The sequence below is a fragment of the Crinia signifera genome, chromosome 11 (genome assembly GCF_055691185.1).
Source record: "Crinia signifera chromosome 11, ASM5569118v1, whole genome shotgun sequence".
NCBI classification, from domain to species: domain Eukaryota; kingdom Metazoa; phylum Chordata; class Amphibia; order Anura; family Myobatrachidae; genus Crinia; species Crinia signifera.
Genome location: NC_139227.1, coordinates 4799706 through 4827129, shown reverse-complemented (window position 1 = coordinate 4827129; position 27424 = coordinate 4799706). Strand labels below are relative to the sequence as shown.

The 27424-nt window shown below is 41.1% G+C and overlaps 1 long non-coding RNA gene across 1 annotated transcript in view; it reads right to left on the bottom strand.

Annotated features, from left to right (window-relative positions):
- Positions 1-3414: 3414 nt before the first annotated feature.
- Positions 3415-27424, bottom strand: part of LOC146045343 (uncharacterized) — a 33530-nt gene continuing 9520 nt past the window's right edge. Inside the window, exons 3-4 of the long non-coding RNA XR_014465419.1 lie at positions 5565-5632; positions 3415-5087 (exon numbers count right to left, since the gene is read on the bottom strand). This is a non-coding gene — a long non-coding RNA (uncharacterized LOC146045343). The remainder of the gene's footprint in view (positions 5088-5564; positions 5633-27424) is intronic.

Below are 27424 nucleotides of genomic sequence, written 5' to 3'. Positions count from 1 at the left end.
TGATACCTGTACCTGATACCCGATGCCTGATACCTGTACCTGATACCCGATGCCTGATACCTGTACCTAATACCCGATACCTGTACCTGATACCCGATGCCTGATACCTGTACCTGAGATACACGATGCCTGATACCTGTACCTGATACCCGATGCCTGATACCTGTACCTGATACCCGATGCCTGTACCTGATACCCGATGCCTGATACCTGTACCTGATACCCGATGCCTGATACCTGTACCTGATACCCGATGCCTGATACCTGTACCTGATGCCTGATACCTGTACCTGATACCCAGTGCCTGATACCTGTACCTGATACCCGATGCCTGATACCTGTACCTGATACCCGATGCCTGATACCTGTACCTAATACCCGATACCTGTACCTGATACCCGATGCCTGATACCTGTACCTGAGATACACGATGCCTGATACCTGTACCTGATACCCGATGCCTGATACCTGTACCTGATACCCAATGCCTGATACCTGTACCTGATACCCGATGCCTGATACCTGTACCTGATACCCGATGCCTGATACCTGTACCTGATACCCGATGCCTGATACCTGTACCTGATACCCGATGCCTGATACCTGTATCTGATACCCGATGCCTGATACCTGTACCTGATACCCGATGCCTGATACCTGTATCTGATACCCGATGCCTGATACCTGTACCTGCACCTGCTCACTGAACCTGAAGCCTTGAACTTGTATTTGATTCCTGGTTTCTGGTCATGCTAAATACAAGTTATTTCACATCCATCCTGCCTCCATTGTCTGTTCCTCCAGCAGGTATTACTATAGTCCTCTGGGACTCCTAACACCCTGATTGGCAGCAGAATGTCAATCACTGACCGTCTGCTCCCTTCCTGCAGGACCCATTCTTATTTCAGAATGGGTCCTGCACATGTGCAAAGGGCCCAATTCAGACCCGTTCACTGTGCTGCAAATTCGCAGCTCGTGCAATTATCAGACAACCAGAAATAGACTTGACCTATATTACTATCACAGCATTACAGAGAATGACATTGAAGAACTACAAAATGAATAAAATAATAATAATAATAATAATAATAATAATAATAATAATAATAATAATAATAATAATAAAGTACAACATTTAGATAAATTATAATTTGTTTTTAAAAATATTTTTCTGAATATAAAACCTAATTTTATCTACCATAGTACATGGGAAAAGTTACCAGAATCTATGGGAAAAGTCACTTTCACTTGGGATATGTTTGCAGATACTGTACTTATTTTGTTCATTTCTAAAATAAATGCACTCGAGTTTACTGGATCTAGTTTTAAGATTAATAATAATCAACTGAAAAATCCATTACTGTGTTCTCCAGAGAACCACCACAAACAATCAATAACTAACCAAATGGGCTGATTATGACACCAATCTCTCTTCGTGGAGGCAGATGGTGAGTTTTTGCAAAGCAATTCTACACATTTTTGCACGTCTGTCTAATTCAGATACAACTTGGATGGATCTGTCTTTCCATGAAATAACCTATTACGGGACATGGATTTGTTGGTCGCATGGTATCACCCTGTCTTGTGGTAGCGTCAAAGCCATGTAACACAAGCTGTGTGTGATTCTAAAGCCCCGTACACACTTGACAATTCCTGCCATGGATGCTATCATCAAGTATCTCTCTTGATCTCCCAGGCAAAATATATGTGCGTACACACTGAGCTATCGTTAAGTGATATCGTTCAGAAACTCTGTTGGCCCTTTCACTGTATCAATCTGCCCCCCCTCCCGTTAACACCTTCTGGTAAAAACTCTGCAAATAGTGGACACAGTATAAGGAGTGGTTTCCCTTTTCATCCTCTAAGCCTCAATATTTGTTTTAAATAATTGGAGGGGGATTGGCACCTCTTCTAAAGACTGGGTGTACAGTATCTGGGGATGGACCGGGGGCACCAAACACTTTTTTGGCTGGGGGGAGCAAAATTTATAGTTACACCACTGACACAACATGTTTGAAAAATGACAGCTACAAGCTTATTGGTTGGTATCTTATATCTCTGCAAATTTTGATTATTCTCACTGCTGGGGAGAAATGTATATCATAGCTTCTAAAGAGTAGAGATATGGAAAAGAGAGAATTTGTCCGCATCAGCCAATCAAATTCTAAATATAATATATTCTTTAAAATGACAGGTAGACGCCGATTGTAAAGCGATGAAAATGTCTTCTCTTATATGCCTCGCCATCCTTTTAAAGGCTTGGTACATCTCGACACAAGTGAAAAAGGGCAGTCACTGCAAACTATGCATACTGTACAAATACCTTATGGGCGAATATGTCCATTTAGCTGCATGTGCGCCATGTGGTAGAATCAACCCTTATGCCCCCATGTTTGTTGAAGAGAGTATAAAGATATGGCTTCCTATCTGTATGCACTCGGAGTAGGATCCCTGGCTTATATGTCAATTATCCATCTTATTACTTGGCCAAAAACCCTCCAGTGCCGATTTGCCAACTCTTCATCCAAAACTAAACAAAAGCAATTAGATCTATTAGACATCTTCGGTGTCAACTCTTATATATGATTAATCATAAAATGAATGAATTCCTCATCCTCTGCCATAAGTAAAGCTGAGAGATCTCAATTTCGAGCACATGTTTAATTTAAAGCGCTTACAGGGTCATTCTATAATGTATTTGCTTCGGCAGAAATTTCCATTTTGCAAGAGCTTTTCTAGACACAATTCCCACTCAGATCCTGGCACATCTTGAAGTAACGGTGCTCCCAGCTGAGATTTCAGCCTGTAGCAGATATGATTACAAGGTAATAGTGTTAAGAGGTTTCTCTGTATCTGCTGGGCCCATGATGATAACCTCGGGGTTAGACTGCATGTCTGACAAATAAGAGCCTATTGTGTCTCGTACCTTATGGCAATTTCATAGACATTTTCATCGCTTGACAACAGCCTTCTGTCATGGATTTTCTTTATTTGGCCTTTGCTGGTCTGCTGTACTCTTAGATTTATCTGCTTAAGTCCAGCCTGAACAACGACTAACAATGTGTTTAATCTTTAAACCGTTTTTATTCTTTACCCGAGGGTGACTGAGCCCAACCTCGATAAGGCAATGTCAGAAGAGAACGTACGGAAGGAGATTTCCCTGTACTGACCCTGCTATTGTTTCACTGCAAAAGCAAAAATCCTCAGTATTACTAGCGAGGGTTCTACATTTTTTTTTAAGCAGTTTGCTTTGGTGTTTTTTTCTTTCAAACAATGTAGTTTTTTTAATTATTATTCTATTAGATTGAAATCAATTCATATATGAATACAAAAATAAAAAATAATTGTTATGAATTTTTATTTTTTAAGTCTGTTAGGTTTTACCTTATTCCATACATAAAACATGCTATGAAAAGTAGGTGCAGCCGCATGGACAGACTTCAAAGGGGGCAGCCCAGAGTTATACACATAAGGCCCCTTAAAAGTTCATCATTTCATGTGAAAGGAAGTTAAATCATTACTTGATTATCTTTGGATATGTATGTGATGAACATATAAAAATGTGACACGCTCTATCTAAAGCCCTGTACACACACTTCGTTTTGCTTTAGATTCGATGTTAGATTTGATTTTCTATTAGATCTGGCATCAGATCTTCCCATTCGATTTGGCATTAGATCTGTACTTTTGCATTCGATTGGATTTCGATTTCACAATGTAGGCACAATGTACTCATTCGATTTACTGGATCGAATTAAATATTTCCTTGGCTGCACAGTCTATTTTTCTTTTCGATTTTGAGAAAACCGGAGCGCGCATCGAATCGAAGGCAGATCGAAAGTGTCCTAAAAACCATTCGATGTGGATTCGATTTTGCTTCTATAAGCAAAATCGAATCAAAAACAGGGAAAAAGCTAAGCGTGTGTACACAGCTTATGCATTGCAATCTATAGCATATTATCATCTTAAATTTTAAAGAATATCTAAAATGGAAGTAGTATAGTATGTGAGATAACAATGGGCCTGAGCAGAGTTGATCACAAAAGCAAAATCTTTTCCAAATGGGCAAAATGGCCATGCTGCACTGCAGGTGGGGCAGATGTAACATGTGCAATACGGGTGGGGTGTGTTCAAACTGAAATATATTGTGCAGTGTAAGAATAAAGATGCCAGCATTTACCCTGCACAGAAACAAAATAACTCATCTGGGGGGTATTCAATCCTGGCCCGTTTTCTGGCCACTCGCCTTTTTATTGGCAGATGGGATTCAATGTCCTGTTCGCTGATTGGCCAAAAAAAGGGGGCGTGTTCACAAAAACGGCTGTGGGTTGTCAAGATTCGCCCATGTTTTCGACAATCCATGGCCGCTTTCGGCAGAACGGGTCCGACTGCTTTTAAAGTCGGGTCCGTTCTGATGAGATGCCGTTCAATGCTGTTGGTAAAGACATCATTGAATAGGCGCCCGCTGCTATTTCCCCAGTCGGAAATAGCGGCGGGGTTGAATACCCCCCTTTGCATTTGCGATCACCACTGAATCAGGCTCATTGTTTTGTCTGGATTTCATTACAGAGTCATACAACTTGATCATGCTGCAATTTTTGCATGGGTCATATTGCATGTTATTGAATAGTTCATAAATATGTTACATCATCAATTTGTTCCTGACAGAAAGCATGTGTCACTGAATAGTTGGTTTGTAAAATCAACTTCTGGGAATGGCTTTGATACAAATATGATGTACAGTATGGGGGTCTGCAGAGGCATACTGTAGGTCTCGTAATGTCACCTGTATTTCCCATCAGCTGCAGCATGATTGATAGGGGTAGGGGGCAGAGCAGAGGTGGCACCATTCTTCTAAAGGGAACATGTTACCACATTTTGCAAGTGTGACAGCTTCAGAGTCCACAATTTATGATGCAAACGTCTTGGACCCAGGTGTTCGGATTCAGCAGTCGGCCTGAGTAAGCATCAGCCTAAAACCATCAGGTCGGCAAATTTGTTTTTCCATTCTATCAGCGTACTTCCACCTCACTGTGTGCTAATCGTGTACCTCCACTGATTGCAGATGGTTGCCTTGGACGGATCCTCTGTGGAAAAGATGTTCTTCATGTGATATATGAATGTAAGGTATATTATACTACTGCACAAGTATCAGGGTTTCCATATACATGCATTGGACCCTTGTTTAACTCTCCTTCCACAATGTATCTTTCGTAGTGCGCCCAACATGGCTGCCTCATCTGGTATGCTTGTGGGAGGGATGAAAATTACATGGACCTTACAGATATTTGGGACCCTACTCTGAGCATTAGTGTGCTGCAATCATCCCATTTGGTGCCATGTTGTGTATGGATTCTACGTGCCTACATGGCATTGGCCTCACTCCTCCGCTTCTTGAAGGTTTTCAGCTCCAGGCTCATGAAGCCCTTCATGCGACCCACGGTAGGGTGCTGACAGGCAGCGGTGAGAGATTAGCATTAGTTGGAGGATGGGGACAGGATTATAAACTATGAGGAGGATAAAATATATGAATTTGCATTAGGGATAGCAGAGAAGATACTTACTGCGGAGACATCACTGCCGGAATTGGTTCTCTCATGACTGTAGGAATCTGGAGAAACAGCTGCAACATCTAGAAAACAGTGAGACATCACTACATCACCAGGGTCCATTACTCAACAGTTTATCATGTCAACATATCATCTATGTGGACATGATGACTGTCAACGTGGTCCCATTGGACATGCCAAGCATGTTGACATTATCATATTGACATAATGAATGTCAACTTGAAAACTGTCAACCAGTCATACCGAACCCCTGTATATACGTCTCCATATACACATAAAGTATTATAATGATGTATTTTTATAAACTGAGCTTAGTTAAAGAGGGTAGCTTAATATTTTTTTCCCCTCTGGTTTAATTTTTTTTTTTATTATTCTATTATTAATAAGTTGCAAAATTTTGCATCGTAGATACATAAAACTGGATAAAATGTACTATGCAACGTAAAGCCGGTAATATTGATAATAATTATACATTTCCAAATGCTGTGAGATTCATTCCGGACGACCAGCTGCCTCAATTGTTAAAATAGTCTCTCTCATCGTTACTTAGATTTATATTGTATTGGCCAGAAAACATCAAAGCCACAATGTCTTCACATATTCTATCTGAGCAAAGAGGAAAGAGATGCTCTAACACTCCGGCTTTATTAAAGTTCCTAATGTTGATTCTTATAATGAAAAATGCACAAAAGTAATATGTTTGATGAATAGCTAATAACACTTCAGTGCAGAGGAGAAGCATTAATTTTGCTTTAGTATCTTGAAAAGCTAATGCATTCAACAGCTGTGTCTGAATAAGTTAGTTTAGCTGACTTAATAGAGATTCATGGGTCTCAGAAATAATATATCTTACAGTTGCGAGGGTTTCATTGTATTTGGAACAAGGATCTGTGCTTGTTGTATCTAAAATGCATCTAAAGGGCAAGGTGAATTCATTGTTCTATTTTTATTAACAGAACATTTTCCAGAAACGTATATATTATTTGGGCTTATATTTGACTTTAAAAATACAATGACTGTTTATATGTGACCAGCAACACCTGTTATCAAGAGCCAAGGCGAACTATGTTATCTACAGTGTTACATTGCTAAAAATGATTCAAACATTATATTATTAATCATATGGGTGCTTAATATGGTGCGTACATTGCCATTTAACCAAAAGCATTGTGATATCTGCATCAAGGATACAGTAAAGGGAATACATAGGAATGAGTGGCGGATGGGACACCAGCAGTCAGAATAGCGATGCTGGAATCCAGTAAAAGGGAATCCCGGCAGGGGTCTGGTGAGAAAAATAACCAAACAACTTCTCCCCCAAACCTCCTTTTCTGCAGCCTAACACTAAAAGCCCCCACGAGCAGTCTAACCCTAACCCTCTCCGCAAGTACCTAAATACCCAAGAAGAAACGTTGTGGGTGCTTCAACATTTAATGCGTTGAGCCTTTTTCCAGTTGCCTTCATTTTACACCCAGGACCATTGCCTTTTCACCCTGGATGTTTTTTTTTAGAGGAGACTTCTCCAGGTACCGTTGGCTATGCATACGGTAAGGACAAGACTTTTCCACTACTGTGATGACCTTGCCTAATATCAAGTAGATCCTTTCAAATGGATAGATTGGCTATCAAGCATTCCTGGATACTTCCAAGCTGGGCATTTGCCCGGGACATTGACTCTACTTACCTTTGATTAAGTCCATTAGGTGTGGTATTATCCTGAATCAATATATATAATTTATCAAGGCTTTTAAGTTAATTTGATATGTTAATTTTTATTAATCTAGCGGTATTATACATCACTTTTTATTCAGCTCAGTGCAGCATAAGCGCTGATCATATATTGTTGTGTTTTCACCGAACAGTTTTTGCCTTCTGTACAATTGTGAGTCTGGCATAAAAAACCCTTCTCAAAAACACCTGGGCACACCTACGTTTTTTCACACGCCCAGAAAACAGCAGGTTTCCACTCCCAAACGCATGGCTTTCTTTCAATTATACTGCAATCAAACTGTGACTATATTTGCTGTGGCCTCGCATTCACTATGTTGCCGACGCGCACAGTCGTTCAATAATCGATCAAGTCTGATTAAGGCCCCACATCCACATCTAAGGATGCGAAGGGTGATGAATCACCCAATAAGAGAGCAAGAACTTGGAGAACAACAATGATCTAGACAATGGCCCTTATTCTGATTCGTGCGGTACGGCCCGCGTGCGGCCGTACCGCCGATGTTTTCCGTCTGCACATGCGCAGAGGTCAATCTGCGCATGTGCAGGCGAATTCGCCGCACATAACGTTACTACGCCGCAAAGGGGGCGTATAGGGGAGTGAGGGGCTTCATGCCCTCATTTCCCTATGTATACGCCCCGCGTTTCATGGGCGTTCCCATGCAAACGCGGGGCGTACGCATGCTAATGAGGGCATGACGCAACTCATGGGGGCGGAAAGCTGACGTCGCCGGATGTCAGCTTTCAGCCCCCATACAAGCTACCACACGGACGATTGTCCGTGTGGTCTCAGCTTGCGGGAGCTGCCGGGGCGTGCGGACCTGCCTTCGATGGTCGACGACCATCGAATGCAGGGGGCAGCTCCCAACATGGTGGAGGCGTACGCCCCGCCATTTTCATGCGGATCGGCAGCCGTCCGTGTACGGACGGCCGTGCCGATCCGTCTTGTAGGCGGGGATTCGTCTGGTGCGGTCGGAGCCGCATATGCGGCTCGACCGCACCAACCAGAATAAGGGCCAATGCTTGTACATATTGTATACTAATACTGAGGATGGAATAATCAAGTTACATAAGACCTTCGCTGTTTGTTCCCCTCATTCTCTTATTACCATATCGATACAATATCTCATAAGTATATGACTACTGTATGTTACAAATTCTTGATACTCTATAGTCTTTCAAAGGCGTTGAGACTATCAATTAGTAAATGTGGAGCTTTTCATGGAAGATTTAAAAAATATATTTATATGGACTGCTATGTGCTTTTTTCCCCTTTTTTATAGATTGACTATTAAATCTGTAAATACAATTTTTAAACATAAATGTTAAAATTTTTCATTTATATGACATTTAATTTTTATACAGTATACCATTCTTACTTTCTTTAATGTGCTGTTCTATGTTGTTTAATGGGTACAGAAAGTGGAAAAAGCACTGAGACCTTAGCATGATAAACCAATTAAGTCTTAAATGTATCAGCTAGACAGACATTGCAAGGCATGCCTTATTTTAAGTTTCCTGCTATTCCATTTGAAATGGAGACTGGTAGTGTCATTTCAATGCGGTTTAAAACCTGAGGGAACTAATTAATTTTACAGTTCTATCTTATTTATAAGTGATGGTATTTGTTGTGGGGAACTCTGAGGTCACTGCAGTCAGAACTAGCTCAGAACTAGACAAACTTTAAAGTGGAAGAAGACAGGATTCATGGTCAATATAAGGCCATCGTTGAGGCAATACGATATGGTTGGTAGCAAAAAAGTCAGGGATTGGCCGCAAGCAAACCATTAGACAATAAGACAAGTACGTATCAGAATGTAAATAATGCTTAAGCACATCAAATGCTAATTTCAAAAGAATAAAAAAACCTAATTTCATGTATTTACCATTTTAAAGCATTAATCATTTCATACAAGAGTCTGACCATTTTGTATACAAAGTTTGATTCTACTCAGGGACTTTTTTAGGGTTAGGTGAGTTGTGCAATTGCACAGGGAGCCTGCAGCCAGTGTCTACATAGCATTCCATGCAGTCTGGCCTTCCATATGGAATGCTGTTGAAAATTACCCTCCTAAAATGGCAACTGCGCCAGGAGACAGTTGTGAAGAGTAGAGACAGTAAACATTTTCGGAGGGATGCTTACTAGAGGCTTTGGTCACCAAAAGTGCTGGGGCTGCTGACACACAGGGGTGCAAATCAGGGGTGCTGCTAGATGAGGGCAGCAGCATAAAACTGCAGACAATGAACAGGTAGAAGCAGGGCATTACTATGTAAGGCATATATACAGTAATTGTGTCAGAGGCATAACTGTGGGGCTTAATATGGTGCAAGAGGCATTATTGTGTGGTGCATATCATGCAAGGGGTATTACTGTGTGGGGCATATGATGCAAGGGGCATTACCAGTGACGTGCGGTGGGGTGAGGCAGGTGAGGCACAGCCTTTCCTGTCATCTGACTGAGGAAGCCCCCGAGTACTGCTAAAGGCGGAGAAACGTGTTTTGGAGTGAAGAGAGTGTGTGCGTGGTGCGCAACCAAACAGCAGCTGACACGGGGTTGTCAGGCCCCAATGGGTATAAAAGTTTAGGAAAAAAGATTGTGTCAGCGCTGGCTATTCCAATAATGGGATCAGACGGTTCTCAAAAATATAACAAATTTAATGACATATAAAACAATAAAACATATATGATAAAAAAGAAAGGGTGTGAATCAATTGGTTAAATGTCCAATTATAAGTTAAAAAAGTATATCACCGGGATATTAGGGCTGGGTGGCATTTAGATACTGACAATGAATGTTACCATCCTGGGTGGTCTGGTCTTGAGAATGTCCAGATGGGTGACTGAAAATGTCCTGAATTGTCCTGTATTTTCAAGGACTCACAGTTCCCACTTGTGCAGATTCCTCTTAGTTAGCTGGAAAATAATTAGGGATCAAGCTGTTATCCCAAATGCGAATGGTCCAGTTCGGTGGCGAGGGACATCTGTGGGTGAATCGGACTGGTCACCGGTTTAGCAGGATGGTGTCAGAATGCTAGGATAATGTAGCTGCATAGCGCTTCATGTGGATTACAAATACCCAATTGGGTGCTGCTAACAGGAGCAAGCTTTCCTAACACAAGAACCTCCGGATGAAAGATCTGGTAATTGGAGAGACTTATCTTTGTTCCATTTATCCCACAAGCGCAATACCCATGTTAGGGTTGAAAATCCAAGTGCAGGACTGGTAACTATACATATATCCATATCCTTGAATAGAACTTCAAATATAGCCTCTAATGACTGGATCTAAAAAGCTGCAATCTTTTACACTTTATACATGTTATGTGTTGTGTGTCCTGTCTGTTTGTTAAATCATTGTGCACAATTGTTATACTTGTATGAAATATTGTATGTATATATATTTTTAAAAAAATATTTCCATTTTGCCAAAACCATTGTTCAGGATATTCAATTTACTGCTCTTCTTAAAGTGACAGATACCTGTTGGTGTCTATCACAAATTTCCATTTCTTTCCTGTTATACTAGCATATGTGCCAGAGTTTTTAATTTATAAAATATGTCAAAATGACAAATAATATATAAAAAAAATCTTATTTTTATAACTCTATAAATTTTTATAGTCAAAACTCTGTAGGAAAAAGTCTATGGCAGGTGAGGCAGTGCCTCACCCGGCTACCTTTTCTGCACATCTCTTATCAAAACTCAGTGAATCTCCAGTAGTATATACTGTGGCACATGTGTATAATGCTGGTATGTACCCCATGGTTCATATATTGTGGGCATATCTGGCTCTGGTACTTGCCAGGGACTCTTGAGCCATTTACCTCACCGCACGTCCCTGGGCATTACTGTGTAGAGCATCATTATTTTTCCTTGGTTGCCAGTGCCAAGGAATACAGAGTCAAAAACTGGGATGTAAGGTAGTTTTTTTCCTGCAAGGACATGCTAATTGTATCAAGGCCATGTCTACTTTTGAGCATTCGTGCCTTGAATGCACACTTACATTATGTTTACATTTTAGAAAGTCTATGGGGCAATTTTTTTGTACTGTTCGTACAGGGAGCCAAAGTGTGTAGAAACTGGCCTGATTCTAGTGTGGACTGTTTTGGACTGCTGAGTTTTGTAAATTCTATAACATTACATTTGTCTGGATCATTGGCATAACTAGGGCAAACCTTGCTCCCATCCCATTTCCAATCAAGTGAAAATACACTGTTCCATAAAACAATAAATAATTGTAATTATAAATAATATAAAACCATTGATATTACAACAGTGTTGAGATCCTACCTTTAACACATAAATATACATAAACTTAATAGATTTAGTGCAAAACCTATGGGTCACAGTATATTAGTGAATAGTGACTGGACAACTAATTTACTAACTAATTTACTAATTTAAATAAAAAATTATTTGTAGGATATTAGACAAACAACGTAGGATTATAGAAATTAACATAGAAATTGACAAGACAATTTGAGGTGGAGGGTTCTACATTATAAATAATAGGATCCTCAGGAGATGTGTTAATTCATGGGTGAATCTTGTTTAGTTTGTAAAAAATAGGAGTGATCAGAAAGGAACTGTACAGGAACCTCCTCTAATCCTTGGAGAAGACCACACCAACAAAGGCCCTATCCAACAGATAGTTAAAAATGTCATATTCAGTGGCTCATTTAATATAAAAATGATCATTTTATATAAAATGTAAAATATTACAAAAAATGTGTACAAAAAAAGGTAATACATATATATAGTGAGTCCCTATTTTCTTGCAATATTATTTATTTTTTTAAATTCTGTAGCTCCAGATCTAAATGATCATCATTATCTACAGAACTCCCACTGTATAACTATATATTTTTTTTCTCTCTTGGAAATAACCTACTTTTTACGGTTGTGTCTTATGTGCCTATTTCATTTGATAAAAAGATCAAACATATTAGTTTCTGCTGCAGGTTTATAGATTTGCTATCTCTGAGCTAAATTCAGTTCCTGTTTGAAAACATTAAAACATCTTTTCTGTTCATCAATCCTTTACTATACTATATCTCTTTCCTCTCCTTTCCTCCAAAATAATTTCTTGTGTGATTTCCTTTCCACAAATGTAGTAACACACAGTGGTGAAACAATAGCCATGCACACCCCCATGGTGGTGGGGAGGCACAGGGTTATTGAGAGCACCGGGGATCAGCTAGGACCTGCCTTACCCCCACATCGCTATCACCGGGACCCGCAGATCAACTTGTCTGCACTAGTCATGGCACTCCAAGTGGCTTCTGCTCTGCTTCTTAATGAAAAATGACCTTCACAAAATGTCTGCCCCCTTACAGCAGACACCTTAATATCAGTCTTCTATTGGGGGAAGCCATTTTGTGAAGGTCATTTTTCATTAGGAGCCAGTCCAGGAGGAGCGTCGGGATCACAGAAAAGTAGATCTGCGGATCCAGGCCACAGACCTGGCGGCGGCTGCATTGGCAAGCGAAGGGGGAAAGCCGGACCGGGGGGGCTGCCTGATGAAATTCGGGGTGGGGTGGACTGCCTGTCTGTTGGCTGAAATTACAGTGGGGGGGCGCTAATTTTGTAATGTATATCAAATTAATTACTTTTTGAGGAAGTTTTTCTTTCACGTAAACCCTGTTTCTATTATACAAGTAATAATTTATAGAGTAATATTTACTGCCTCTTTCTGTATTAGATATATTGTTACTTCTATATAGCAGATTTCATGTAATAGTATTATGTTTTACTTTGAATGTGGGAGGTGTTATTTTTTCCTATGAAGACCCTTATTTATCTTGTTGATGATAAACTGAATATCACTGGAATTTGTTTTTATAGTAATGAACTGCTTCTCAAAAGATTCCGTCTTGAAATTTATTACAACAACCATTTTTAATATTGTATTTAAAATACTGAACAATTGGGTTTCTTACTCTTCAACTTAATAAAAAAACACCTCAGACTCTTTGGGATTCATTTACTAAGTATTTGGTTATAAAATCCAGCAATTCCACCTGAAATCTTAAAGGGCAATGCTTTCACTAGATATATAGATTTCTAGCAAATTATATTTTTTAAATTCTGGATATAAACACAATTAGATGTTCCATGTTTGTAACTGCACACTTACTGTACCCCTTTACTTTAAAATTACATTAATAGTGTTATTAATGACGTACAGATTACGTATTTATTATTTTAAACTAGATAAGGCTTGTAGGGCCATTTTGTACGTTTATTTTTGTACATTAATCCCAATCCACCATGGTTTGTATTCACTATTTAACAGATTTTTTTAAATTTTGTTACTATATCTCTTTTTGCTACATTTGACACTAGTCGGATTTGGGATTTCTTCAGAATTAGTATGTATCTGTGTCGGGATGCAGTTACAATCCCGGCGGTCGTAATCCCGGCATTCAAAATCCCGATGCCGGAATCCCGCCCGCCGAAATCCCGACACTTTCTCCCTCTATGGGTGTCCACAACACCCATAGAGGGAGAAACAATTAGTGTGCTGAGCGTAACGAGGCACCGGGCCCGCTGCGTGGCGAGCGCAGCGAGCCCGCAAGGGGGGGGCAATCCACTCCCCCCCCTCTTGTCAGGATTCCGGCGTCAGGATTTTGAATGCCGGGATTCCGACCGCCGGGATTTAGTACCAATACCTCTGTGTCCTATTGATATGATCATCAAATCATGTAAAACAACTCATACATTGAAAGCCAAAAGTACACAAATGGATAAAAAAGAACACCCCATGGTCCCTGCTGTATTAAACCAAAAAGCAGATGTCTAAGGAAAAATCGAATTTACTATTAACTAATAATATCAACTGCAAAAAGAGAAAGATAATGATGGTCAATGATGGTAAAACAGATAAAATACTAAATACAGTATGCCTAAATCATTTATTAAATCAAAAGTATGAGATAATGGGGGGAAATTTACCAAGATGGCAGTTCTGTTTAACATGGGATGTTGCTTTGAACAACTAATCAGAATCTACTTCTTAGTTATCTACCTTCTAGAATATCCTTCTATAGCAGTGGTAGCCAGCCCTAGCCCTCGAGAGCTACCAACAGTTCACATTTTCCAGACAACCTAGCTGCTGCACAGCTGCAGTCATTAATCACTGACACATTTTAAAAGATACACAGATGGAGCTAATTAGCTCACTTGTGATTCTGTGAGGAGACCTGCAAAACATGCACTGTTGGTAGCTCTCGAGGACTAGGGTTGGCTACCCCAGTTCTAGAGCATAGAAGGATGCTATGGAAAGCTGTCCACCCTGCCACTCATCTGCTCCATGGCCGGTGATGATGCTTACCGCTCATTGCCGTTCCATATAGATTGGGCGTAGTTTGAGCTAAAAGAAGCTCAAACAGTTAAAGTGAGCTGCTTTTATCTCAAAATTGCCCAGTGTTTATGGACCTTTAAGCCCAAATACAAACTAGAAGATATCAAAGAAAGATATTGGTGAACAATTTCCCTTGATCTGATCATAGGTTTTGTGCATTCACTGAACAATTTTATGAAAGCTATGTAATAGAAAGATGTTGGCAAATTATCTGGATGCTACTGTATATTTAAATAATGGCCGGTCCCGTGCACATTGGATCGGAGTCATAGGTCTGATGGGCTGCCTGTCCGACCCTCCAAACCGGCCCCCCTGCTGGCAGCATGGGAATGGGGATTGCATGCGATGCATCACATACAGAAGCACTACATACAATATATCGCATTTGATCCTGCCAACTGGGAGGGTCCCAGGTGGCTCGTTTGGGATCAGTTGTGAGTTCTCCCCTCAGGAGAAGTTGCATAGTGTAAGGTTGGCCTTTAATGCTGGGCCACACTGCCCACCCAAGTGAGTAAATGTGTGGGGAGGCCAGTTTTGGGGGTTTAGGGAGGTCAATCCTTGGGTATCTTGAGATTCTCAAGATTGAAAGGATACCCCAAGATTGGCATCCCTAGTACTAATTTAAACATTGGTGGCCATTAATTTACTATTATTAATATTGGTGACCAAGTGGCCATCATACTTTCTGGCTGGCTGAATTCTGCTGCTCCAGGGGTGAAGGGAGGAATGAGTTCCGAGGGCAGAGTAAGTGGCGGGTGCCAGGGATGGAGTGAACGGCAGATGCCGGGGATGGAGTGAACGGCGGGTGCTGGGGATGGAGTGAGCGGTGGGTGCCAGAGTTGAGGTAAGGGCATGGGTGCAGTGAGTGGCAGCACAATATAGATGTCATGTCATTTGACCCATCCACACTGATCAATGTGTACAAACGGCATGAGTGATATTGGTCAAATTGAACTGAATGTCCGAAAGATACCAATATTGTTAACAATATGCAGTAGAACACATTTTAAATTATATTGAGAATAGAATTGATCATACACTAAGTGATATTGTGTAAGATATAATTTAGAAAGTGTTTTATGAATGATATCTTGCACAATATCTTCCAGTGTGTATGGGGCTTTAAAATATCAAAATTTTACTAAATCCTGCATTACAATATAATCCCCTTCTTACCAAACTTTGCCAAAACTGTCATATTGACCAACCCAAATATTAACAACTAGGATGGCCAATCCTGTGAAGACTGCATATGCCAGGCTTCGAGCGTCCCCGACTGTGTAGCTCTGTGCAGCATGACCTGGTCAGAGGTCACACTGCACAGACCACATAGCTGTGCCACCAGCCCGCCCCCAAATTACCGTCCATCTTGCTCACCTCTGCACCGTCTGGCTCCCGGGATTGATTATTTTTCAATCCTGAATCACAGAAGTTAAATAAATGCCCTGATATTGGCTTCCCTTCTCACAATCCATTTAGAAAAATGCAATGCCGCTTTTTAAACATAATAAGTCTATGCACCTGGTATCTTCCTAATCACATTACTTAACCAGGATTATACAATTCTGGATAACGTTATGGTCAATAGGCTACAAACAATTCATTTTATCTTTTAACCTCTCATCAGTTGGGCCTGTATAATAGATTGATATGACTTTAGGGACAAGACATGGATATCCACTATGTACCGTATTTAGCTTTGGATACATTAACAAAGATCCAATACAGTAGTTCTTCATTTCATCAGTATTTGTTGATACAACTCAAACTACAACTCTACGATTGTGTGGATGATTTACTATTGTATATCTGTATTACTATTAACTATTATATATCTGTAAACCCTGTAGCTCTCTGCTCATGGACATTCCGCCTGTTTTTGGCTTAAAGTGAAGCAAAAGATGTCTGTAGCAGTGTTACTTCATACCAATACTAACACGTTGGCACACTGGCACTAAATAAACTTGGGCAAAACATTAATTAAAAAATGACCAACTGAAAATATTTCTCCACCAGATCCTCCATGTAAGACCTGGTGGCACCGAAGTGGAGGCGGACCTAATTTGGGTTTCACTGTGGCCTCTCTAAACAGCAGTCACAGCTGCTTGGTTCACACCCTAGATCGTAACAATGTCATTGGTGAGTGAACAACTGATGCTGCACAGCCACTATACCATTACTTTATCACTTGATAAATCAGTCCAAAAAATATCCTCAGAAAGCAAAGTTGGGCAACAGTGAAACTGCTTTAAAGTCATTTTTAGTTGCTGTACCTCCCCTGCCTAACATGTATTTTAGAATTTCAACTCATGAGTATTGAGCCAAGGTAAGCCTGATTTGTAGACTGGGAGAAGCCCTCTGCAGGGTCCATTGAGCAGTTAATACAAATAGTTAAAGGGAAGTGGCATGTCATAACATAAGTTAAACAAATGCAAATATATTCTAATGGTCTGATTATTATACTAATGATTTTTCTAATCACATGACATCCTCCTACCATCCATCATACACAATTATTTGCACATTGGATGATGGAGCTCCCTATACACCGTCATTACAAATCGATTGCAAAAGAGCTAACAATCACGATTAAAATCATTAAATTGGTGTATACGCTTCAGAGACCAGAGAGAAAATTAACTTCCCACAAACCTAATTTTTTTTCTGAACATGAAATAATGATTTTCTGCCAGTCTAATTACAAAGCCAACATCTGATCAAGGCAGCATCCAGAGAGGATTATCAAATGCTCGCGTATTAGACCTCATTACCAGCTTGAGTGCAAAATTATTACATCTTGTAATTGGATGGTGAGATTTATATACAGATCAGAGCCATTTCTGTAAGACTGTAATTACAAGCTTCGTTGGTTAGCTACTTATCACTCAGCGCAGAAGAGAGCAAAATAATCAACAAAAAAATACATTTCATTACCCCGTAACCCTATCACAAGGAGAACCACTGTAACATCCATGTCTGCATTAGAGGGAACAGCTAAATTCTGAGATGAAACTATTTATTATGATCCCTTTAAATGGAAGCTTTTTTCCTGTCGCTTAACCCCTGATGCACTATTTGTGCATGCTGCATAAGCAAATCATTCATTTTCTAGACAATTAAGCTCAATCTAGTAATTATATGAGAGAATGAGTGAAATAAATATGCTACTTTGGCTCATGGTTATTAAAGACACAACTCCATGGAAATGTGAAAAATTGCCTAAAGGGGTCGGGTGAGGTTATACAGGCGTGGGGATGGGGTATTATATTGATGGATGCTTGACGTTGGCTTCAAACTGTGATTAATACCTGTTTTACAGGATTTTTTTCGCTTGTTTGTTTTCATCCATCCCTTGTAAACTGCGGTAAAGCCAGTTCTAATTTTCAGCAGGAACCAGCAACTTAGTTCCTGAACCTCTAATTAAATATGACATCATCATGAATTGAGTTCCTGAACCTGTTCTGGGCCAAAATGTATTGTACAATTGCTAAGTTTTATTTTAAAGTCACCTGTGAATGCCCTTGTTTAGTAGTAGAAAAGCATAGAAGCCGGGGGAGGTTATGGAAGTGATGGTGGTAGTGATAAGGGAATTGGGTAGGGGTCATAGGTACGATTCTGTTGGTGCTTGAGGGGCCAAGCACCCACAGAAATTGATGAGCGCCCACCCGCTCAGCAGTAGCCCACTCGTCCGTGGCGTTTGGGGTGGTAACCGGCCATTATCTTGGAGTGTCAGAGAGGCGTGTCCAAGCATTTTCTGGAAGGGCGTATGACGTCAGCTCCGGCCGTGATCAGCCTGTTGCCATTGGACATGCAGAGTGGGTTTGTGGTTGTGCACAGACTGGGGAAGTCATTAGATGGTGAGTTGTGTATGGATTTGCAGATAGGTGCGTGATCGGTGTGATTTTCACAAGCCCATTTCACAAGTTGGGATTTCATTCTGGTGCAGCGGTGGCTATGTGATCGCAGTGATTCAGGCCAATTGTCACCTTTGGCAACTCATGCTGAGATGACTTTAAAAAAGACTCAGAAATGGTTTTAGTAGCAGATGGGAATACATATTTTTCATTACCCAGCTTCTGTAGGAAACACAGATGGGTGTACACAGTGCTATTTTTCAGCAGGAACCAGCAGGAACTCAGTTCCTAAACCTCTAATTAAATATGACATCATCAGGAACTGAAAATGTACTTTCCATAAGATAAGTTTTATTTTAAAGTCACCTATGAGAGCCTTTGTTTCTAAATAAAATATATACATCCAGAGGCGTACCTAGATATTTGTAGGCCCCATAGCAAACATTTGTAAGGGCCCCCTATTTAGCAATATATGTATGTATGATAAATGTATGTAAAACATATCACTTATACAGCAAAGATGGGCCCCCTTCAGCTCTGGGCCCCATAGCAGCTGCACCCCTTGCACCTATGGTAGTTATGCCCTTGTAAACATCTATCTCTCCCTCTCTTTATTATATATATAGATTTTTTATTTAATTGAGCCACCCCCAGACCTGGAGTTCCTGGACCTATTTTTCCAGAAAAATAGTACTGCATACACATAAACCCCCACATCATTTGACTTGCTATATTCAGGTGTCAACTTGCAGTCTGTTTATGCCCTGGCCTCTATTATTTGGTCAAAGTGGCATTTCCAATTTTTCTATCACTTCAATTATGTACATAAGAGGACCTGCTTAGGAAGAAACTTCCTTGTGCCATTTGTCTATCCTGCAATCATAGAAAAGTACCTCTTGTACCTCTGAGCGGATTTCTGTATTACTGTCTTAAACTTTGTACTATGTGCTTTAATTTTAATGCCTAAATTGTCATGTGCGCTATTGGAGAAAGAACACTATGTAAATAAAAATAGTATTATTATTATTAGTATAAAATTTGGTCTTATTAAGTCCCATTTAAACCACAAGTTCTGTTTCATAAAGCACATCAAGTGGCTGAATGGTAGTTCTACCATAAACAAGAAGTTGCCAAACTTGTATTGCAATTGCACATGTCTCTCAGCCAAACCATTAATGGTTGGATGGTATGGCCACCACACGTAGCTTCTAGCAAGACTCTTTATTTCACCATGCCCAGGTAACATTCACGAAAAATTCCCAGAACTCTGTTTTGCAGATTTGGTATTACAGGTTGAGTATCCCCTATCCGAAATGCTCGGGACCACGAGCATTCCGGATAGGGGAATTTTTCGGTTTTTGGAATAATTTTTTTTGCCATACTTACCTGTCCCCAGATGGTGTCCGGTGGTCCCTCAGCGTCCACGCAGTCCCCGGGCGTCCACAGCAGGCCTCCGGCATCTTCTCTGGGTCTCTGACGTCACCCTCGCGCAATGCATTCCTGGGACCGCTGGAGACCCTGGAGAAGATGCCGGAGGCCTGCTGTGGACGCCCTGGGACTTGGTAAGTATGAAAAGAGGGTTGGGGGGTAAAAAAAAAAAAAAAAAAATCGAATGATTCCAAAAAACACGGTTTTTGGAATAATTCGGATAATGGATGCACGGATACAGGATACTCAACCTGTATTACTTCTATTATTATTATTATTATTAATATTATTATTATTATTTAACACCAACCTTTGATTGTCAAGTCCATTACTTTTGCACAGGGTCATTCCGCATGTCATTGGTAAATCAGTAATTGATGGCACACTTTCAGTGGTCTTTACCATTGCTCTCCTCACTAGGAAATACAGGAAGGTAGGTAACTGCGCCAGATGTATGACAACAGGTGCAGTCTTAAAATGGCTAATTTAATATTACATATATTGTGACATTAGACAAAGACAATACACATAAAAAAACAATAATAAAAAGAATGGTTAAAATGTCAATAATGAAATGAATTAGGTACAATGACCTGAATGCTTGGATAGTCACCCTTTTGGCCACCAGTACTGGGGAAATCCGTCCAAGTTTTGTGGATGTATGGTTCGATTATTCCAGTTGTTTGCGGAATGGAATTTCTCTCACTTCTTTGGAAATGGAACCGGGAGGTGGCGTTCCTCCAGAGAATTTCTGAGCCACGGAAACTGTACTGTACTATTAAATTAGCCATTTTAAGATTGCATCTGTTGTCATACATCTAGCGCAGTTTCCTACCTTCCCGTATTTGCATGTTTATCATTGGGAGTGACTATCCCTTTTCTTATTACACATCATAGCGCCCTTCTCAATATCTTGATATCTACCCCTCTCCTCACTAGGTCAAGTGTGGCATGAGAGACCATCAGCATTACCATGCAGTTTATTTGAGTTAAATGCAATGTGTGTGTACCCAGAAACAATGACAGATGCTGAACAGCTGCAGTCATGGCTTGAACACCATTTTGAGGGTTGAAGATTGATTTTCAGTTATCAATGTGAACTTTTTGTCCATACAATATTGGTGAAATGTATTTACTCCCCATATAAAACATAAGGCATCCTATCTATGCTACTATCAAGGACTGTGATGTGACACATCCAATGCCATATGATGAGGCATCCTATTTGTGATGGGCAGTTTTGGATAAAAATGGGTGAATAGTTTATCAGATGCAATCACTTATTTTATTTCTAGGAAGCTTTTTCACATTCTCTTACAATGTGCATTTTTCTGTAGAAGAACATTCAGTGGATATAGGGTCTGATTCAGGCCTGGTTACAGTTTTGCAAAATTTAGCAAAATTGCAACCTCCAGTGATAGTTTTTGGGGGGCCGCCCAACACTGGCAAGGCTGCCAAGCATGGTGGGTGCCACCCAAAAATTTACCTGCAAAATTTGTGGCCATGTTTGGGGTTGCAGTGACTACATTTGATGTCACACAGCTGCCGCAGACCTCCCCCGAAGTGGCCTGGACATGCCTGCATTTTCAAGAAAACGGCATTTGTCTTGCCCCCACAACATTCTCTTTGGGATATCAGTATCTTGGGATGTAATGTTCTCTTGGTTGCCGTAGAATTCCTTGAGTCGCAGTTGGCAATTAAAACAAAGATCAACTCTACTTTGGAAGGGATCATGTGTACTTGTGGGGACAAAACCAAGGCCATGTCCAAGCACTGCCAATTTACTGTTGGTGAGGTTATAATAAATTGTAAATTACTTTTTGCCTCTGTCCTTTGCCTTCTGTTTTTGCAATGCTGCGACTCAAGGAATTCTATGGCAAATAAGAGAACATTACATCCCAAGATACTGATATCCCTAGACCTGTATTAAAATCCTGTGTTCTGCTGAATCCACCCTCAGTCAATCCTTCAATCAGAGCTTTCACAACATCGAGGGTGAACACCATAGATGGAATGCCGAATTCCATCCCGAGGATTTATAACAACATGTTGGATACCGTTAATCCACACAGACTAAATTAACAACTGGTTCTGAATTGCTTCTTTTGATTCCCTATGCCTCTTTGATCTCCTTTGCTTATTTTATTGTTATATTTAATATCATTGCCTGCTTAGCTGCACTGTGAGAAATATGCAATTATGTATGCCATTTGGTGCGCTGTATATCTTTTGTTTTCTTTGTCTTTTTCAGCTTGCCATTTCCTAGCAACTGGCAGATGCCGGTGATGTTACCTGCACTCGTGGACGTTGGCGGAAGCGGGAGGGTGGGACTGGCAGCTGTACACTCTTCTTGGTGAAGGTATATAAGGTATGTCTTTTGTATATTGATTTGCTTCTGATGAAAATTCACAAATGAATTGAAAAGTTAAGCGCAGCAAGCTGCTTCAGTGTCTTTCTTATCCGTGAGAGCCGCCATCTCCTCCAAAGTATTTATCTGCATACCTACAGTATGAAGGCACCCGGAGCCCGTGTTTATTATAAGGAGTGAGTGCTGCCATCTCCTCCAAAATATTTATCTGCATACCTAGGAAGGCACCTGGAGCCCGTTTTTATTATAAGTAGTGAGTGCCGCCATCTCCTCCAAAGTATTTATCTGCATACCTAGAAAGGCTCCGGAGCCCATGTTTATTATAAGGAGTGAGTGCCGCCATCTCCTCCAAAGTATTTATCTGCATACCTAGGAAGGCACCCGGAGCCCATGTTTATTATAAGGAGTGAGTGCTGTTATCTCCTCCAAAGTATTTATCTGTGTACCTAGGAAGGCACCCGGAGCCTGTGTTTATTATAAGGAGTGAGTGCCGCTATCTCCTCCAAAGTTTTTATCTGCATACCTAGGAAGGCACCGGAGCCTGTGTTTATTATAAGGAGTGAGTACCGCTATCTCCTCCAAAGTATTTATCTGCATACCTAGGAAGGCACCCGGAGCCCGTGTTTATTATAAGGAGTGAGTGCTGCCATCTCCTCCAAAGTATTTATCTGCATACCTAGGAAGGCACCGGAGCCCATGTTTATTATAAGTAGTGAGTGCCGCCATCTCCTCCAAAGTATTTATCTGCATACCTAGGAAGGCACCCGGAGCCCGTGTTTATTATAAGTACTGAGTGCCGCCATCTCCTCCAAAGTATTTATCTGCATACCTAGAAAGGCTCCGGAGCCCGTGTTTATTATAAGTACTGAGTGCTGCCATCTCCTCCAAAGCATTTATCTGCATACCTAGAAAGGCTCCGGAGCCCATGTTTATTATAAGTACTGAGTGCTGCCATCTCCTCCAAAGTATTTATCTGCAGACCTAGGAAGGCTCCGGAGCCTGTGTTTATTATAAGGAGTGAGTGCCGCTATCTCCTCCAAAGTATTTATCTGCATACCTAGGAAGGCACCCGGAGCCCGTGTTTATTATAAGGAGTGAGTGCTGCCATCTCCTCCAAAGTATTTATCTGCATACCTAGGAAGGCACCGGAGCCCATGTTTATTATAAGTAGTGAGTGCCGCCATCTCCTCCAAAGTATTTATCTGCATACCTAGGAAGGCACCCGGAGCCCGTGTTTATTATAAGTACTGAGTGCCGCCATCTCCTCCAAAGTATTTATCTGCATACCTAGAAAGGCTCCAGAGCCCGTGTTTATTATAAGTACTGAGTGCCGCCATCTCCTCCAAAGTATTTATCTGCATACCTAGGAAGGCACCGGAGCCCATGTTTATTATAAGTAGTGAGTGCCGCCATCTCCTCCAAAGTATTTATCTGCATACCTAGGAAGGCACCCGGAGCCCGTGTTTATTATAAGTACTGAGTGCTGCCATCTCCTCCAAAGCATTTATCTGCATACCTAGAAAGGCTCCGGAGCCCATGTTTATTATAAGTACTGAGTGCCGCCATCTCCTCCAAAGTATTTATCTGCAGACCTAGGAAGGCTCCGGAGCCTGTGTTTATTATAAGGAGTGAGTGCCGCTATCTCCTCCAAAGTATTTATCTGCATACCTAGGAAGGCACCCGGAGCCCGTGTTTATTATAAGGAGTGAGTGCTGCCATCTCCTCCAAAGTATTTATCTGCATACCTAGGAAGGCACCGGAGCCCATGTTTATTATAAGTAGTGAGTGCCGCCATCTCCTCCAAAGTATTTATCTGCATACCTAGGAAGGCACCCGGAGCCCGTGTTTATTATAAGTACTGAGTGCCGCCATCTCCTCCAAAGTATTTATCTGCATACCTAGAAAGGCTCCAGAGCCCGTGTTTATTATAAGTACTGAGTGCCGCCATCTCCTCCAAAGTTTTTATCTGCATACCTAGGAAGGCTCCGGAGCTCGTGTTTATTATAAGTACTGAGTGCTGCCATCTCCTCCAAAGTATTTATCTGCATACCTAGAAAGGCTCCGGAGCCCATGTTTATTATAAGTACTGAGTGCTGCCATCTCCTCCAAAGTATTTATCTGCATACCTAGGAAGGCACCCGGAGCCCATGTTTATTATAAGGAGTGAGTGCCGCCATCTCCTCCAAAGTATTTATCTGCATACCAAGGAAGGCACCCGGAGCCCGTGTTTATTATAAGTACTGAGTGCCGCTATCTCCTCCAAAGTATTTATCTGCATACCTAGGAAGGCACCTGGAGCCTGTGTTTATTATGAGGAGTGAGAGCCGCTATCTCCTCCAAAGTATTTATCTGCATACCTAGGAAGGCACCCAGAGCCCGTGTTTATTATAAGGAGTGAGTGCCGATATCTCTTTATATGTATAAAAACAATACTTCACACTGAGGAATATCACTGACTACATTGGTTAGGACCCCCGTAGGCTCTGTTAGTAGCCCACCCCCCCACCGAGCGATCTACATGGGAGACAAATAAGGGAGCCTTGTGTGAGGTGGTGACGTGGGCGGGAGCGCGACAGACGTCCGGCAGGAGCAGTCGTAGCAGTTAGTCTGCGGCATCCGGATCATGCAATGAGGGAATCAAGGTACTGGCCCCGGAAGGATTTCATCCATTTAAAATGGCCTGGGTAACAAAGAAGGTTCCCCACCCCTGGGTTAGGGTAAGGTAGTGACAGCATCCAGATGAAGGCCTCTCTCACTTTCTCCTAAAAAGGAGTGTAAACATTACCACAATAATACTTTTTATATTATACATGTGTCCTTTCCCTAAATAGAGCAGCTTTTTCATTTTTAAGCGCAGTACACATCCATTATTTAGATTACAGATCTTGTTTGGTTGCTTTGGGCAATGTTTCCACTTTATGTTCCTGCAATGATTGATACATCTCCCCCTGGATGACTATACAGTATGTGGTGAATTGTGTGCTGACAACTTTCTCAGTATTACAATCCTGGACATCTGTTTAGGATACCTAAGAAACACCTTGAGGTGAATGTCCGTACTACAGACTGAGCCCATAATACCTTCTAAAATAACATAAGCAACCACGAGTACTCCATACCTCCCAACAGTCCCGATTTCAGAGGGACAGTCCCGATTATCAGGGCCTGTCCCGCTGTCCCTCCCGTGGCCGGCAGTGTCCCGCGGTGAGGGGGGCTGTTGGGAGTCCCCCCTGTCAGCTGCTAAGCAGCGGGGAATGAACGCTGTGCGCATGCGCACAGCGTCTATTCCCGCAGCCAGGGGGCTGGGGGCATGGCTAGAGGCTCACAGAGCCTCTGGGTCATGCCCCCATAGCGGCAAAATGGGGGCGTGGCCTCACGGGGAGCAGTGCGTATAGGCCACGCCCCCGGAATTAGGCCACGCCTCCGGAATTTTCGGCGCGCCTTCGGCGCGCAGCAGCACCGTCCCGCCTCCATCAGCTCAAGAGTTGGGAGGTATGGTACTCACATATATATAGACAGCTCCCATTGATCAATTTCTAGACTAAATCAAGTCTTTCTACTGTAGAACTTGTGTTGATATACTGTAGTAGAGTAAAGTCATTGTGCTACTATAACATTGCCCCCAACGTATGTGTTAATTATGGCAATAGGAATAATTGATAAGTAAATAAGACTTGTTTAGAATTTATTTCTATTGCTGTTTTAAATTTGGTAAATTTTGCCAATGACCAAGTGAGCTCTTACTATTTATCAATTATCACAACATACAAACCAGTTTGATATTTTACACATTTATTAAAATAAAACACTAGAGATCATTTCTAACAAAACATTTTTTAATTGATTGACTTTTTTGTTAGTTTATTGTTTTAATTGTTTTGTTATTTATTGTTTTAAGACACTTCTACATACACTCATACAAACACACACCCATTAACTTAACTATTTTAACTATTTCAGTGGGCGTTTCATCACTTGGTAAACAGCGATTTTCACTGCTTACTGATCCATCATGAATCACCTCCACTGTACAAGTATTTGCATCTAAAGTACATATAGGTGCATATATATATATATATATATATATATATATATATATATATATATATATGCATATTTTCTAAGCACATTTCTGTAAAGTATTTGTTTCTTTCAGTGGCGTAACTACCTAATTTTCGCCCCCCACCACAGATTTTTTGGCGCCCACCTCCCCTCCCTCCCCTCCCCTCCGTCCCCTCTCCTCGCTCTTAGAAAATGGCTGCCCCCATACTGCAGACAGAAAACTGTCTGCAGTATGGGGGCAGCCATTTTCTAAGTATCCGTTTTCATTATAGCAGCAGGAGCCGGCGCCAGGGAGAGACGGGACCGTGACGGCAGGGCACCAAACAGCAGCGGGTAAGTGTTAACTATAGCCCCGCAGACCCCCGGCGCTCATTTGTTCTCTGTGCCTCCCCGCCACCGCGGGGGCTGCGGAGCTATAGCTACGCCACTGGTTTCTTTACCCACAATCATCAACCATGGTGAGAGAACAGAATATTAATTTCAATTTACTATTGCAAAACTCTATTCCCTGATTTTCAACAAATGTGTTGTTCAACTAAATATTTCCCTGCTATTATTCTGTCACTGCGAGCCTTGGCAACTTAAACTACAACACCCAGGCAGTGCCAAATTACAGTATTTACAATATTGTGAATTAGAATTTAACAATCCCAGAGGGCAAAGGCTTAGAACCACATTATTATAGGTTGATGAGTTGTTTGTAGTAAGGCCACAATCAACCTACAATTGAAATGGTATGCTAATGTTTTACACAAGATGTCTTAATGCCCATCAAATATTAAAGATGACAGCTCAACTAGCATTAAATATTTAGTTTCCTTCTTCACTAATTGATCTTGCTTGTATTGGCCCTGGCTAGTATATTAATTGAGCCAAATGGAAATGATGGTGTGTTCTGCCCCACCAGAGGGCCCTGTTAAATCTATTCATTTGTCCCTTGGTCTACATTTACTGTCTCCACCCATCTATTACCAATGACACTTCATGTGGAAGTTTTAATTTTTACAGAGATATAAACATACTTTAGATCATTCACAATGCACATGAATA